The sequence below is a fragment of the Vulpes lagopus genome, chromosome 5, assembly GCF_018345385.1.
Source record: "Vulpes lagopus strain Blue_001 chromosome 5, ASM1834538v1, whole genome shotgun sequence".
Classification (NCBI taxonomy): Eukaryota; Metazoa; Chordata; class Mammalia; order Carnivora; family Canidae; genus Vulpes; species Vulpes lagopus.
Genome location: NC_054828.1, coordinates 46,493,001 through 46,509,844, shown reverse-complemented (window position 1 = coordinate 46,509,844; position 16,844 = coordinate 46,493,001). Strand labels below are relative to the sequence as shown.

The window sequence follows — 16,844 nt, the reverse complement described above, 5'->3', positions numbered from 1 at the left end:
AAGATGAATAACTTTCAGGAGCCAAACTAAATATTATTTTACATCCTTACCTTTAATGATATCTTACTATTCACTAAGGTTTACTTGAAGACTATTATCACTTTATGAAATGGGACACACACAATGATTAACAGTGGTGTAAAGCTCATAATAAAGTATTCATGAAATTATACATCAGGTTAGATTTAGAACTGCTTTTTGAAGAGGGTAGCCCTATTTCGACCTGCGTCATTTAAGGAACTTGCAATTTTTAATTATAACCAGATGATTTCCTTTTGCCTGAATTCAAACCCAAAGATTCTCAGGATAAGAAGACATCTCTCCATGGGTTCTTCCTTCTAGATGGCTTTCTTGCAGTATTGGAAGGTTTTTCTTGGTGGCATTTCAAGAAACTGAAGAAAGACCTTCTTTTGTATCTAGGCTCTCTTTACTTCCCATGTTCTGACTTTGCCAAAATGTAAGCACATTATTGGACTCTAAGTTTCAAGCCTAACTTGAATGCCTGTTCAATATCCTTCGCTTACTCAGCCATCTTCTCTGGTTGGAAGCAAAAGTGGCCACCTTCGGTGTATCCATGAAAAAAAGAGTTTCCCAGGACTTCCTTATCTCAAGGGCCAAAATTTGCACGTAGGGACACTTTAATTTTTATTTATTTATTTTTAAAGATTTTATTTATTTATTTATTTGTTTGAGAGAGAGAGAGAGCATGAGCAGGGGGGGAGGAGTAGAGGCAGAGTAAGAAGCAGACTCCCCACTGAGCAGGGAGCCTGACTTAGGGCTCCATCCCAGGACCTGGGATCATGACCTGAGCCGAAGGCAGATACCTAACCAACTGAGCCACCCAGGTGCCCCATAGGGTACTTCTAAGTCGTTTACTAAAAGGCATTCTGTAGAGGCAAATTACAGAAAACTTTCTCTTCGTTGGCACTAGAGTTCACAGTCAGTGAAGGACAGCTGGATTTCAGCCCCTACCTGCTCTAGCAGGGCATGTTGGCACAGTGCCCAAGCCAAACTACCCTATAGCGCACCCTGGGGACAAGTTCATTTTTAACTGTTCCTTCCACATCTATCCTGGGCCACAGACATCTGAAAAGACGCTGTAGGCATAATTTCTTCAGAGCTAGAAATCTCTCCAATTTCTGCCTCCCAGGCTTCCTTCAAATGTTCACTCTCTTCTGTTTGCTGTAGTCCTTCCCATCTCACTATAATGAACCCAAGTTCTCCTTTGCCACTCAGTGATTCTCAAACTTTTTAAACTGAGTTCCACCTACATGAGGTAAAAGGCTCCAAGACTCACACATTCCAGTCTTTCCTACCTTTTAAAGATAGCAACAAACTGTCGCTGTGCAAACACATTTTATTCAGATGATGTGAATATCTGCTTTATTAGTATTGGTATGGATGCCTTCTATGCGTACTGCAATCCATATTTGTGTTAATGTTTGTTATAGGAACTTATAGGTCATAAATCACGTTGATCTGTGTAGATATCATTATCCTAACACAGAGTTAATAAAATAGTACACCTCAAACAAAATAGATGATAATGACGGTGAAGAAGGGTCATTTATAATTAAAAAGCAGGGATAGAAACCACAGGAAAGAATAAGCAACTCAATATAGCACTGATACTGCTAACAAAACAATCTTCCCCCAAATTGAGGATACTTCAACAATTTACCCATGTATGTTTATAGTGGGAGTTTGCAAATATTGCAGGGTGTTTTCTGGCAGCAAGGTGAATATTTAGTTTAGCCCTCAGTAAACTTAGTTATGTACTAACTTTTTATTTATGAATATCAAATACTACCAACTCTTGACAATTCAGCAGTTATTAGTAAGTAGCCTTTAGACAAACACACACACAGACACACACTGCAAATGTAGGGCATCAAGGGCCATTTGCTAGTAAGATCCAAAGAAAAGACTTACATTTGGGGATCAGTTTGTGGAACATCAGGAAGTTGCATGTAGCCTACCAGTTGGCTAGAGTCCATACCTTGAAAATCACAGCTTAGATGGTTGGCTTGGCTTTTTGACTCAGCTTCTCAAGATGCTGGATCACTTTCTTGTTTCATACCTACAGCTACAAGGACATTCTGACCCTGGGTCCTAGCCAGCCCCCCCGCCCCGAGCCCCTAAACTCCCAGGCTCTCACTGGAGTCTGTCTCTGGGAAGGAGAATCAGATGTTACCCACTAACTGGGAAGACTCCCAGTTACCACCTTGTAGCATCTGTGATGACATAATGGGAGACCTTGAGTGAAACGTGGTAGAGGGAAATCAGGAAATTTGGTCACAGGCCACCTCTGCCTTGGCAGCTGTTTGACAGCAGGCAAGTTACCTCACTTCTCAGATTAGATGTCTCCTCTGTGAAATGGAAATAATACCAACCTCACAGATTTCTTATGAAGATCAAATGAGATCATAGAAGTAGCAAAGCATAGTAAACAAATTTATTTATAAAAGAAGTAGGTGTTATTATTGCAGAGAGATAACACTCATGCAAATATCTGGACTGCTCTATTTTCGAAGTATAACTAATATTAGGATGCTATGATGTATAAGAATGACAAACAATATAGACCGTCTGGCAACCATGAAGGTCAAATGCAAGGACCTCACAGGCCCTAGAGACTTGAGAGAATGTGAGTTCCTGATTCAACAATCCTGAAACATGTTCTAAGGAAAAGTACATGTCTCAATGGTCCTGAATCTCCCTCCACCCCTTTGTTCCCCCCTTCTCCTGGTTTGGACAACAGGACTTAATTCAGAGTAATTCCAAACATTAGAAATGAAGGATCCCCCCCACCCCATCCCACTTGAGATTAGGAGCTCCTTCGAGGATAGAGGACAGCGGCTGAAGAATGCGAGGAATTCTTCTCTCCACCCAGTCAGGAATCTGTCCTACTTGGGGCACTTAGCAGGAATGTGAGAGCTGCCCGATAAGGCCCAGAGCTTGGCCATCCTCGGCTTGTTGCGGAGGACGGAGCCCTCCTCCAGAACCAGGTCTTCCTCAAGATCCCCAGAGGCTGCTCTGGGGCTGACAGTAGAGACCAGAGCTGGTGCTGCAGAACTAACCTCTGCAGACAGTGAGTGAGGAGAGCCCAGCTGGACACGTGAAACAAAGACACAGCAGTGTTCTCAGCTTGGAGGAAGTACTGCCTTTGGAGTCAACACGGATATAGGCTTGACCACAGGCTCCGCTGCTTACCACTTAGCTGCATGACCTGAAGCAGATACTCTGTGAGCTTCGGTTTCCTCATCTATAAGATGCAAATAATAACAGTATACCTACCTCTTATAGTTGTGGGGGGGGACTGAACAAAACAATGTATATAAAACACTTAGCATAGCACCACTCCGTGAATTGGGGGTACAAAGCCTATTTTTACATGACTAGCTTTGTTTATTTATTTATTTATTTATTTATTTATTTATTTATTTGAGAGAAAGAGAGCATGCGCACGGGGTTGGCAGGGAGAAGCAGAGGGAGAGGGACAAGCAGACTCTGCACTCGGCTCAGGGCAGAGCAGGACTTGACATGGGTCTCAGTACTACGACTGGGAGATCATGACCTGAGTGGAAATTGCAAGAGTCAAGCGCTTAACCGACTGAGCCACCTACTGAGCCACCTACACAACTAGCTTTTAAACAGTTTCAATATCCTGCATTTATTCAGTATTATAGTACATAATGTATTTTCATATTTGTTACTTCTTTTTTGTATTGGTTCCAGTAATTTTTTTATACTACAAAACAATTTTATTTGCTAACTGTATCTTGATAAAATTGGGGGAAAAAAACCCATTTGCCTCCTGAGGAAAACCACCTATGGAGTAACTTTTTCCCTCAGTATCAACTCTGAATTTGTTCAAGTACCTAGAACCAAGTGTCACTTTATAATTACAACTTACAAGAGGCATGCTTGAAACAATAGCATACAAATGCAATCAGTGAAATCCGGATTATTTCTTTAACAGATAAATTCCAAGAGGGATAAACAAGAGAAAAAATCCTGGAGTGTTACTTCTTTTTAATTGCATTAAGCAATAGTGTTAACTTGAGCACTCCAGAGTTGATTTGTAAATATAGTCATCTTTTATTTCATTTTATTTATTTGTGAGAGAATGTGTGTGCATGAGCAAGGGCGGGGGGGGGGGGGGGGAGTAGAGGGAGAGAGAGAAGCCGACTTCCTGCTGAGCAGAGAGCCCGATATTGGGCTCCATCCCCGTACCTGAGTGGAAGGCAGACACTTAACTAAGACACCCAGGCGCCCCAATATGGTCACCTTTTGGAACAAGTAATAGAGTATCAGCTTTGACAGTTATCCCTGAGTCTCCTCTTGGCTGCTGTCTACAAGCATCCCTAGCTCGGTCTTTTCCGTGAACTTCCAGTCACAGCAGGTTACCTCCCTCCAACCTTCCCAAGCATACTGACTCTACTGAACGGCATAGCTGCTCCCCCAGGTTCCAGTGGGAGCCTGGAAGAAGCTGTTGTTAGAGGTCATAGAGAGGCTCCAAGGCTTCAGGCTTCTGTCAAGTAGAGCTGTCGTGAGGGGCCCCTGTGGCAGCCAGAATGCCTACTTGATCCCTTATGCTTGGGTCTCAGAGTTTAACCCGTGTTGGAGAAGGCCCGCCTTGCCCCATGCCCTGATCAAGGTTCTCCTCACCTGCTACTTTGCCAGCCTTTCTTCTCCTGGGGGCAGAGGGAAGAAGGTAAGACTGTCCATCCTCGTTCTTGCTTGGTTTAGACCAGAACTCCTAAAACAATGTGATTCTGCAACCTAACTCTGACACTTGGTGTTCCTGAAGCCATGGTCCCGCTCCACTTTCCTGGACTCCAAGTCTTGTTTCCTACAGTCACAGTGGATCTGTTGTGTCTTCCTATAGGCTTGATCATAGATTTTTCATCTGGTCCAGGTACAGGGGGCATGAGGATGGTAGTTGACCTATTTCCTGAAGTTACTATGAGCTTTCTGATAATTCTTTCTTCCTTACACTTGGTCCCCTGTAATAGCAGCTATGGACTTTGGACATGGAGTCCTATGTCCAGCTAGGAGCAAGCTTACCTCTCCACCAATTGTCTTATTGCTTCCAGGCTGGTTCCTATATAATGCCATTCACCTCTCACTCTACAATCTCAGAGAAATTGCATCCTTTACTGGTTGTAAATATTTTCTGGGGAAAACATACAAAACCATTGCTTTTACTGACCTTCTTAAATTCCTAAGGATATGGCCTGCGGCAAGCTGGACCACAGTCTTCTGAGTTGGCAGGAAGGCTAATGAGCAAGAGTCAGGCAATGGCCTTTGTGAGGGACTCATGATGGGGTTTGGAGGAACTGTCTAACATGAGAGTTTAACCTGGGGTAAGTGTCCAAAGCAGAGTCTAAATGATGTAGCAAGCTCTGTTAGGGTTATGGCCTTGGTGCCAGATAAGAGCTATTCCATGGTATGATTAGACAGGGGTGAAGGAGGGCTGCCTACATGTGGCCAGGCTACAGAAGGCTCATTAATGGGAGCAGGAACCAGGCCCAGGGAGGTTGGGTGGTTACAGAGAGATGGAAAACCAGGACCCCACTCGCTAGCTAAGGTTCAGAGCACAGTCAGGCATTTAATAACATCTTTAACATACACATTTCAAAGCATCCGGCAAATAAATATGTGCCTGTTGCTGAAAGGAGCCTGGAGCACCAATCTATATTTTTCCCCCAAATACCTTCTTCTTGGTGATTTATCTGCTTTGCCTTCCACTCATGACCATGATTCAGTTACTATTCAAACACTGTAATTGCCTTCAGCTTTGCCCTACATTACCTTTTACCCCACTCTGGATACAATTCTTACCTTAGGATGTTTCATGTATCCCCCAAACCATTATTTTACTCTCAAATATGGTCCTGCTTCATCCTTCCCTATCTCACTGGCTGGCACCATCAGCCTCTATTTTCCCAAGCTAAAAGTCTGAAGTTTACCATAAACTTCTTTCACCTCTCCATCTGCATCCCTAGTTCAGTGCATATTTCATGACAGTGGCTATCCCTTCTCTATTCCACCATGACCTTGACTGTGGTAAACATCATCAGTGTTCACCAATACCCACTTCTCCTTTTCTTTCTGGGCATATAAGAGATGATACTTCCCATTCCACTTCCAGTTAAGTACAGCCATATGACTAGTGTGGGCCAATGAAACATGAATACAAATTCATATCTTATTTCTGGGCTAAGGTAGTAAAAAAAAAAATTCTTAGCTCTCTTTACCTGAAACATTCCTTTTTTCCTGTTGTGTTGAATGCAGAGGTTTTGTGTTGAGATGGTAGTGTCACCAAGTCAAAGAAGCCCAGCCAACTGCATAATTGAGAAATACACTTCCATGATTAGCCACTGAAATGGATGGGGGGTCATTTGTTACTGTAGCGTGATCTATCATATCTTCCTTTCAGTCCCTTTGCTCTCATTCAGGACCTTACTCTTTCCCACCAGAACTATTAGAAACTTAAAAAAATGTCTTCCAGTCTCCAGGTTGACATTCCTCAGACCCATTCTCCAAATAGGCATCGGAGTGGTCTTTGTATAACTCAAATTCAGCCATGTATTTGAGCTACACTGTTTTATTGGCTCCCCAAGACTGACACAATGAATAGGCTGCTGATAGGACAGATCTCCCTAGGCAGCCTCATCCCCCATGTCTCTTCTTTTGCACTTTATAACCAGTTATACTTAAGTGTCTGTTATTTTCAGAATAATCCATGCTTTATCATGCCTTCACTTATGCTGTTCCATTAATCCAAAACATTTATTTAGAAATAGGCTCCACTTAAAAACTGGAGCCCAATGTAGGGCTTGAACTCATAATTCTGAGATCAAGACCTGAACCAAGATCAAGAGTTGGACACTTAACTGACTAGGCCATCCAGGAGCCCCAATCCAAAACATCTTTATGCAGCCTTCATCTTCTTCTTTGCCTGGCTATTCCTTATTCTTCAAGACTAGGGTCTAATACCAGTTTTCTGCAAAGTGATATTACTTTCCTGGATTTATTATCTCCCTACCACACTCCCACAGTGTCATCTACACCTCATTGACTACATTATATTACATCTCTTTATAGCTCTCTCTCCCTTGTGAGAATAAAGGCTTAACTGGGTGGGTATCTGTCACATGGTAGATCCTTATTTGTAGGAAATGTGGAGGTAATGAGATTCAGTGGTGATGTATACACTCAGGCCTCATCCTTGGGCACAGAATTCCAGGATGATGGGCTGTGAAGCAGACTTGAGGGATCAACCTGAGAAGTCAATCACTCTAGTAGGTATCCAGGCCCGGCAAGAGTAGGGGATGGAGGTCATACCAAGCTTAACAAATGAATCAGGGATTATTAACCTAGACGAGATCAGTTCAGGAACTGAAAGGACATTGCATTGAATGGGGACCATGAAGAGACACCACTTTGAGAATCTGGATAAGGTAGAAGCAGAGGAAAGATGATGGACTCTGATTTAACTTAACAAAATCACTGATACTCTTAATAGATTGGACTTAGGCAGCAACCACAGAGTTTGGCTCTCTTGAATAACTACAATAATAAATGCAGTAGATTATCATTATTCACGGAGCAAAGTTGCTGGGAACACTGATTTGCAAATATGAAACCATTGTTCCTAGAGAGAATGCAGGGCTAGGTACCTGTGAGCCTGTGGTCACAGTTTCTTTTTAAAATTTTTACTATGTCAATACTTTATAATATGCATATCAATTTAAAGTCAAACATTAATAGCACTATACAATCACTGAACATATTTCATAGTTTCTTGCCAAGTACTGTCTTTTTTCCTTTACTAGGATTAATAGAAATGTACATATATATGTGTATAGACATATACAGAGTCCCCATGTATTTATGTATATTTGTGTATGTATACACACACACACACACACACACACATATATATATATAGTATTAAAAATGGCCATGGCGGAAATAATTCTCTTTCCCTCTCAAGATCTGTCACCATTTCATCAACTTATTAATGCATAACTTTAGTATGTTCCTGTTTAAAGACACATTATTTCCTCATTTAATATATATTATGTATTTATTAACATTGAACTCTTGGCCAACAACATTGTAACTTAGTCTTTTTTTTATTTTAAGATTTATTTATTTGACACACAGAGAGAGAGCACAAGCAGGGGAAGGGAGAGAGGAAGAAGCAGGCTCCCCATTGAGCAGGGAACCAGAAGCAGGGCTCAGGGGATCAAGCGCAGGACTCTGGGATTGTGACCTGAACAGAAGGAAGCCACTTAACCGACTGAGCCACCCAGGTGCCCCTCTAACTTGTCTTAATCAAGCTTATCTAACACATATAGCTCTTTAAAAGGTGCTTCTTGTGTTTAGGAAGCCTGGAAAGCATCTCAGCACTGCACTTAGGAATCATTTTAAATAACAAGATCACCAGTGAAAAGCACAAAAATGTGGAAAATGTGGCACCAAATAGATTAGAAAAAAGGACATTTGTTTATAGTATGGGAACTAAAGCAGAAATGGTGTTACTTTGTTCAACTTCAGCTAGGCATGTGTATATCAGGTGACTCAAATTTTTCAGTGCTCTGCGCAGGTCTACGAATGACCATGAAAGTGCCATGGATATTGATTTGGGGTTAAACATAAATTTTAGGATGTAAGCAAATTCATACATATAGAACCCATAAATAATGAGAATCCACTGTAGTAACAATTTATTGAACACTTACCACCTGTCGTTAAACGAGGTACTTCACATATACACACATTGTCAAGTTTATCAGCTTTTCACTCTGCAAATGAGATGATTCAGAGTTAACAATGGTGCACATATCCTTAGGTCCATAGGCTCTCGCCGCTGGGAAAGGTAAGCCCCTTATAAGATAAATGTCACACAATTTTTACACTGAGCTTACAGATATAGTAATGGGGCCAATAGTCTGAGCTCTTCCACAAACTTGGAATGCAGTGCACACTTGGCTGCAGGGCTATTGACTGATTATGCTTAGAGACTTATGAGCTTGTATACTAAGGTCTGAAGAGAATCTAATAGGAAAGGAAATTTAATAGGAAAACATGACCAGCAGTTAAGAGCACAATCATCTTCCCAAGCAACATTAGGTGAAGCCAAAAATAGTCAAGTAAACAAATTCAGAGACAAATATGTCTTTCAGGGCATTGACTGGCTGAATAGAAACCCATGAAGCCAGCAAGCTTCAGAACATACCAAGTTTTGAAGCTTCGTGCTTGCAAAATGATGGAGTTGGCAATCGGTGCATCCACAGCGTTTGTATCTGCTGCTTGCTTTCCATTTAGGTCAGTCTGGACTCTGTTCCAAACCACAGTGTGCTCACCTTTCCTTCTTATCACAATGTCATTCTCTTCCCAACCAAATCACCATTGATTGGCAAAGCATCGTTTCATCCCACATCTTCCATTAACCTCTTTCAGACCTCCTCACCCCTCTAGATCTTCCTTGTGTTGGGGGAGGAGGTAGCCACCCAAAATTGAGCTTACTTGTCACTACCTCTGTAAAAGGGAAGTAATAATTAGTATCTCAGAACTGAAGCAGGATAGTGTGTGAGTGTGCACAGGACAGGGGCTGGCACTAAGTGGATGCTCAACAACATGGGGATTCAGAATCCACATTATGTTTTTTACCTTGGTTCATATAAATTAACCTTTTGTTACCCCTTCTGAGGCAACTCTTGTGAAGAAAAGGATAGTAACACGAGAGACAAGGCAACAGCAAGAAAGAACATGCTTTGGGGGTGTGATTTCCACATTCTGAGTTTTATGGATGAGTGCAAGAATTTGGGGAACCAATATCATGTTGCATGATATTTCCCTTTGGCCTAAAATCTCCCTAATAATGTTTTTACCTTATTTAATAATTTTTATAAAATAAATGCATTATAAAGGGAAAAATAAGAACATACTATTAGGAGTTCTGAAAAATGAATAAATTCAGCTTCAGGAAAATCTCATGCCATCCCGCACATCCACTTACCCTTTTGTTTACTTATTGGTCAAATATTTATTAAGATATGCACCAGGAATTTTTCTACATGATGAGGTACAGTGGTAAACATGAAAGGGAAGTTCTCTATATTCATGGAACTTACTTTTTTTTTTTTTTTGTTTCAGAAAACAGATCTGAGAAAACTCATGACTAGCCAGTACCAGTCCAGTCACTGGACCATGCACTGGCTTTTGAGAGTGGTCCCATGAGAGTACCTAAGTGACTGATGTAAGATCCAGTCCCTGCTTCTGAGGGAACAGGAAAGTGTCACACTGTACAGAGTGGGAGTGTAGAGACAGAAAAGCAAAAGTAGCTCTCTGAGTGAGCATCATCTGGTTCTAGGGCAGTGAGTGTGCCAACCTGAGGACTGAAGCTCAGGCTGGTTACTCTTTGTGAGTACAACCCCCATAAACAGAAATCTTTCTAGAAGTTATTTTTGACTGTGAAGGACAACGACATATATTTAGTCCAAAGAGATCTGAAATATAGGCCACAAGCAATTTCAAACAGTTGTCAAAGTGTTGAGATAAATTCTGAGAAAAGAGAGAGGTGGGGGTGAAAGCCTGGCTATATTTAAGGACTTCCTTAGTTTGTTTCTCAGCAGGATTCAAAAGAAAAGAGCTGGATGTTGTGAAATTTGAGCTTTCAAAAGTGCCATAGAAAACTTTTAACACTGTTAAACACTTGGAACACTCAGCCAACAAAAATAAGACATTTGCCCTTATTCTGAAATCCCAAATTAAACTAAGGTCAGAGTAATAGTTGTGTTTCATTCTAGTATGCCCTAGTGAGGAATCGAAGGAGACTCCCCGGGGACTGATAAGCTCCCTGCAACACGTCGGATGGCTAGGCTGGATAGAGAAGACATTGTACGTACAGTCGGCCCTTGAACGACAATGGGTTTGAACCGCACAGGTCCACTTGTATGTGGATTTTTAATAGTATGGTACTGTAAATGCATTTTCTTTTCTTCATGATTTAATAACATTCTCTTTTCTCTTTATTGTAAGAATACAGTATGCATTATATATATATGTGTGTGTATATATATATAACATACAAAATATGTATTAATCAACTGTCCATGTTATCAGTAAGGCTTCTGGTCAACAGTAGGCTGTTTGTAGTTAAGTTTTTGGAGAGTCAAAAGTTACACATGGATTTTTGACTGCACGGAGGGTTGGCACTCCAACCCTGGTGCTGCTCAAGGGTCAACTGTATAGATTGTGCTTCTTCGTAAAAGTCACAATTAAAGGAATGTAGCACCTAATATAAACCATTAGAACTTGTCACAATACTTTCCATAAAGTAATGGATGGAGAGTCTCTCTTGACAATCTCCAGTGTCCCAGCCTAAAATTTGTAAAATGGAGCTCCAGAGGGACTCTTCAGAGCTCCAATAAGTGTTTACTGAAAACAATATGTAAAAACTCAACTACCTTTTCCAGGGCCTCACTTTTGAGAGTTCCTTGCAGCATCACACAGCGAGGAAGAAGGGAGCGGGAGGTGTGTGAGCGCCAGCTTCCTGAGCACAGTGGGAATAAGACCAAAAAAGAAAATGATCAAGAAACCATAAGCAGAAGGTTCTTCCCTGTCACAGCATTTTAGGATTAAAAATAAAAAGATTTACTAAAATTAGCCACAATGTAAAACCCTAAAGCAGAAAGTTTTAAATAAGGCAAATGGCCTCAAAGCTTCAGACAACTTTATCAACTTCATGCTATAAACCATCCCAAGCAAATTAATTATTCCCAGATGCTGGAGATGAAGAATGCTTGCTGAATTGTTTTGCTTCTCAAAATCTTCAGTATAAACACACATTCACAGGATTGCATTCCCTTTTTTGGCTCCCAACATGCAAGTAATTATACAGTGTGCAGGATAATGTTGGATGAGCTCTCCTTTGAATACCAAGCAAGTTCTGGGTGCTGGCAGCCTTTTGGATACTATGTCCACAAACATTTTTCTCTGACAGTCTTTAGTAACAACAAACTTGTAAACAAATTGCTTCAAGTTCATAAAAAAAAAAAAAAAAAAAAGAGCTCAACAGCAGCACAAACTTCACTTCCAAGTTATTCCAAACCCCTCAAGAGCTGAAGGGGGCAAAATCCATCTCAGATATAGTGCAGCTCTTGTCTTGCATCAAGAGCAGTTTTTCTATAATCCCCATGAGAAGGGAGTCAGATATCATATCAGGAGTCTCTAAATTTTTATATTCTTTGCATTTTGCCAACATGTAAACAAAGCAGAAGAAAAACCATTGTTCATCAACTGTGTATTAAGTATATGTTTAGGATTAAAACATAGATTGTCTGATCGTGGCCAGAATAATGTGAGTAAAGTGTCATTTTTCTGTTTCACCTCCAAACTTGCACAGAACGTATGAAATGAGTCTCATGTTGGGTGAATCAGGGAGAGTTTTGGGGGGTTATCTGGGCCTTCATACTTCTTGAAGTAATGAAACTCAGTGGGTTTGTGCTGGGTCTTCACATAATGAGGCAAAGGGGTGTGTGTATGTGAGTGTGCGCGCGTGGGTGGGTGGCTGCGTGGGTGGGGAAGATAAAGAAGGCACAGAGAAAACCTCAGGAACTGTTAAAGGAAAAAAAAAAAAACTTCACATTTTCTACAGAAGGAAAGAGAAATGCTGTAGTCCTGCCAAATGCAACACGAACGAGAGGGAAAGTTCAAGGAAAGTTGATATTTAAAAATAAATAAAAGGAAATTCAATGAGAAAACAATATGCAGGTCAGGTCGAAACCCAAAGAAAAATGCTCATTCAGAACTGGGCTGTCATCCTGCTTTTCTGAAGTGAGCAGCTGCTGGGTATTGAAACCGGCCCACACAGTTGGGTCCCTGCCTCCATGGCAACCCTCCGGCTGTCTGTGCTGGAGTGGCCGAGGCACAATGGGGCAGTTCCAAGGCCCAGAAGCACTTCTGGCTACAGATTAAGGAAGTTTTTTGTTTTTTATGTGTGTTGGGAGATTTTGATTCCCGAGTTTGTGGCTGGCTATTGGAAACTTTTCCAACCTATAATAAACCCTGACCTGTGGGGCAGATTCTCATGCAAAGAGCAGCAGGGAAGGAAAGCACTGAGGTGTTCAACAGGCAGAGAACTTATTTTTAGTCTCATTTTAAATTCTCTCTTACAAATCTCTGGTAAACTGTGGGCATTTATACCTGGTCCCTTGTATTGCAACCTTAGTATGTTCTGGAAATAATGCTTAGCTTCCTTTTTATACTTGTACCATATAAGAACATGTGGCCCTAAAAGGTCTTGTGAGTTGAAAAAGTTAGCTAATAATTAATTGAAGACTTTGGGGCAGCCCGGGTGGCCCAGCGGTTTAGCGCCTGCCTTCTGCCCAGGGCGTGATCCTGAAGACCTGGATCGAGAGGCCCACGTCCGGCTCCCTGCATGGAGCCTGCTTTTCCCTCTGCTTGTGTCTCTGCCTCTCTCTCTCTCTCTCTCTTTCTCTCTGTCTCTCATGAATAAATAAATAAAATCTTAAAAAAAATAATTGAGGACTTTGAAATTAAAGATACAAACTACAGGAGTGCCTGGGTGGTTCAGTCAATTGAGCATCCGACTCTTGATTTCGGATCAGGTTCATCTCAGGGTGTGAGTTCAAGCCCCACGTGGAGCCCACTTAAAAGCAAACAAACAACTACAGATTATATATTGCTATAGGCAGAGTCTCAATAATTGGCACATTCAAGTAGTGAACTCACCATCTTGATTTTGTTAGTACTACAAGCTAACAAATTTATTTAACAAATTTACAAGCTAATAAATTTATTTATTTATTTATTTAACAAATTTATCTACAAGTTAACAAATTTAACAAATTTATCTACCAGCTAGTTATAAAGGAAATTGCGACATAGAACCTCATAATGTAACACAATAAGTTAATAGCATAGACTGTAGAGTTAAACTGCCCGAGTTCCTATCCTGCCATTTATTTGCTGTTTAACCTCAAGCAAGTTACTTAAACTCTCTGTGACTCTATTTCCTCATCTGTAAAAGGAGGATATGAGGAGTACCTACGTGGCAAAGAATGTTTACGTTATTAAGTGCATTAGCATTTCTAAAGTACTTGGAGCTGTATTTAGTTAATGTACAAGTACTTAGAAAATAAATAAACAAATAGATAAATTTTTTAAAATTTAAAAGGACCTCTTTTAAGACTCTGGGAAATACTGCCTTTGGAATTTAGGACAGCACAGTGTATTTGTGGACTTAGGTCCCCACTCAGGAAATGTTTGACTTCTTATTTATATCCATGGCTTTTAACTCACTTGGATCCATGCTAAGGTTCTTTGACCCTGATAAAGCAGCTTGTTTATGAATTTAGCCACTTTGTGTGTGTGCATGCGAGCACGCGCATGCAGAGGGGAGTGCTTTGAAAAATATATACTGGATCTTCTGATTCATTTGGATGCCTACGAATGCTTAAGTTTTGTTAAAAGTGCAAAGTACAGTGCTTGTGCTTGCTAAACTGAGCAAGCATGAGACACGGCCCTCAAACTGGAAACCTATTACTGCACCCACTTGTTCTAGTAGCAGCCAAGTCCCGCTTTTTCCCCACCTCACGGAGATGAAAAACCCAGTGCTTTTTCACCTCCATAAGAGGATGAAGTACATCATTTCACTTTATTTTTAAAAAATTTTATTTTTGATGAGTAAAAACTATATATATTTAAAGTATACAATGTGATATTAGGTACATATATATAGTGAAATGATACAATAATCAAACTAACATACCTATCACCTCCCATAGTTACTTTTTTAGTGTGTGTGGTAGGAACACTTGAGACCTACTCTCTTAGCAAATTTCAAGTATACAATATTCTATTATTGACAATAGTCACCATGCTATATATTAGGTCTCCATAACTTACTCATCTTATAAGGGAAGTTTATATTTATACCTTTGATCAATATCTCCCTCTATCCCCATCCCCATTCTACTCTCTGTTACTATGTGTTGAACTTTTTTTTTTTTTTAGATTCCAGATATATGTAAGATCATGCAATACTCATCTTTCCATGTCTGGCTTATTTCATTTAGCATAATGTCCTCCAGATTCATCCATGGTGTCTCAAATAACATGATATTTTTTCTTTTTAATGGCTTTTTAGTGGCTGATTATTCCATTATATATAATATATGTTATATTATATATTACATATATGTATATTACATATATACATTACATTATATATAATACATTATATTATATAATGTAACAATAATATAACATTGTATTATATATATAATATATATGGAATATAATATATATATACACACACACCATATTTTCTTATTCATTCATCTGTCAAGAGACACATATGTTGTTTCCATTACCTTGGCTATTGTGAATAATGCTGCAATGATCGTGGGAGTGCAGATATCTTTTTGATAACTTGTTTTCACTTCCTTTGGCTATATACCCAGAAGTAGGATTGCTGGATCATATGGTAGTTCTATTTTTCATTTTTGAGCAGTCTCTATTCTGCTTTCCACAGTGACAGAACCAATTTATATTCCCACCAGCAGTGCACAAGGATTCCCTTTTCTTCATCTCCTTGCTAGCACTTATCTCTTGTCTTTTTGATACCAGCCATTCTAACAGTGTGAGGTGATATCTCCCTGTGGTTTTGATTTGCATTTCCCTGATGATTAGTGATGTTGAGCATTTTTTTCTTGTGCCATTGGTTTTCTGTATGTGTTCTTTGGAAAAATATCTATTCTGGTCCTTCCCTATTTTTTAATTGAGTTGTTTTGTTGTTGTGAGTTGCTTATATATTTTGGATATTAATGAGATGCATCATTCCTACCACGGCTTGTTAAGGGTTTCCACTTCACCCTAGAACTCTTCCCCTGGGATTCATAAGCCTCCTCATGGGTTCAGATGCACAACTTTCATGGTGTCCATCCATCTTAGGCCATGCAATTCCTTATAAATTGTGGCATTGCCCTATCTCCTGCAGTGGGACCAAACCTGAAACTGGTCCTAAGTACAATCCTGTTCTGTTTACACTTTCTTAGCAAAATGAGAGAGGAATATCTGTCAGGTATCTATAGTTGCTGAGTGTTTTTATAGATCTTGTTGGGATATTTGGATGTTTTTCACATAAATATATTATTTCACCAGCCAGGGGATTTATAACTTTTTGGAATCCAATATATCTGAGGCTAAGGGGTTACAGTATGTTAACCAATGTGCTCAAATTAGGTCATGTGCCTTCAGTTCTCAGTACAGGGACCAGAAGTCATTCTGGGACCTCAAGGAAAGAAATCAATGCCTAATTCAGTTTACAAAATGGCAGGATCTTATTTTCATACTTTGAAAGTTTTTTCTTTTTTTACATCTGTTCAGAGTGGGGTTACATATCTTGAGTGTAGGACTGAATACTGAAAGGACGAGGACAGAAATACACAAAATTCATTTAAGAAATTAAGATCACCCTGCAGTTCAACACAGCTCCTGTTTTCTAGGGACATAAATGTACTATCAGAACAAGTATACTTTTCTATGGAAAGGTTTTTTGGGGCCAGAAGCAAAATTAGAGAAAGGCAGCGTTCCACAGGTGAAAGAAACAGAAGCTGCCACCTAGAAGTGTTTCAGACTGAGTGGAGGCTGTGACGCTTTGGGAGGACACAGATTTGAGCAAACTGACTTTATTGTTTGAGGAAGTTTAAAGGGAAATCTTTAAAAAGCAGTCTCCTTTTTCTATATCCTACTCCAAGAACTGAAGTGTCTTAAATAAGAATGTTGGCTCTGGCAATGTT

General features: G+C 40.1%; 1 long non-coding RNA gene across 3 annotated transcripts in view; it reads right to left on the bottom strand.

The window, feature by feature from the left end:
• LOC121490524 overlaps positions 1-16,844 on the bottom strand; it is an 81,407-nt gene that overhangs the window by 19,693 nt on the left and 44,870 nt on the right. The window contains exons 4-7 of one of the 3 annotated variants that reach the window (XR_005987704.1): positions 11,487-11,572; positions 9,254-9,555; positions 8,757-8,819; positions 2,895-3,265 (exon numbers count right to left, since the gene is read on the bottom strand). This is a non-coding gene — a long non-coding RNA (uncharacterized LOC121490524). Of the gene's footprint in view, positions 1-2,894; positions 3,266-8,756; positions 8,820-9,253; positions 9,556-11,486; positions 11,573-16,844 lie in introns of those variants that run through there. The other 2 variants (XR_005987703.1, XR_005987705.1) reach the window with 2 other exon arrangements.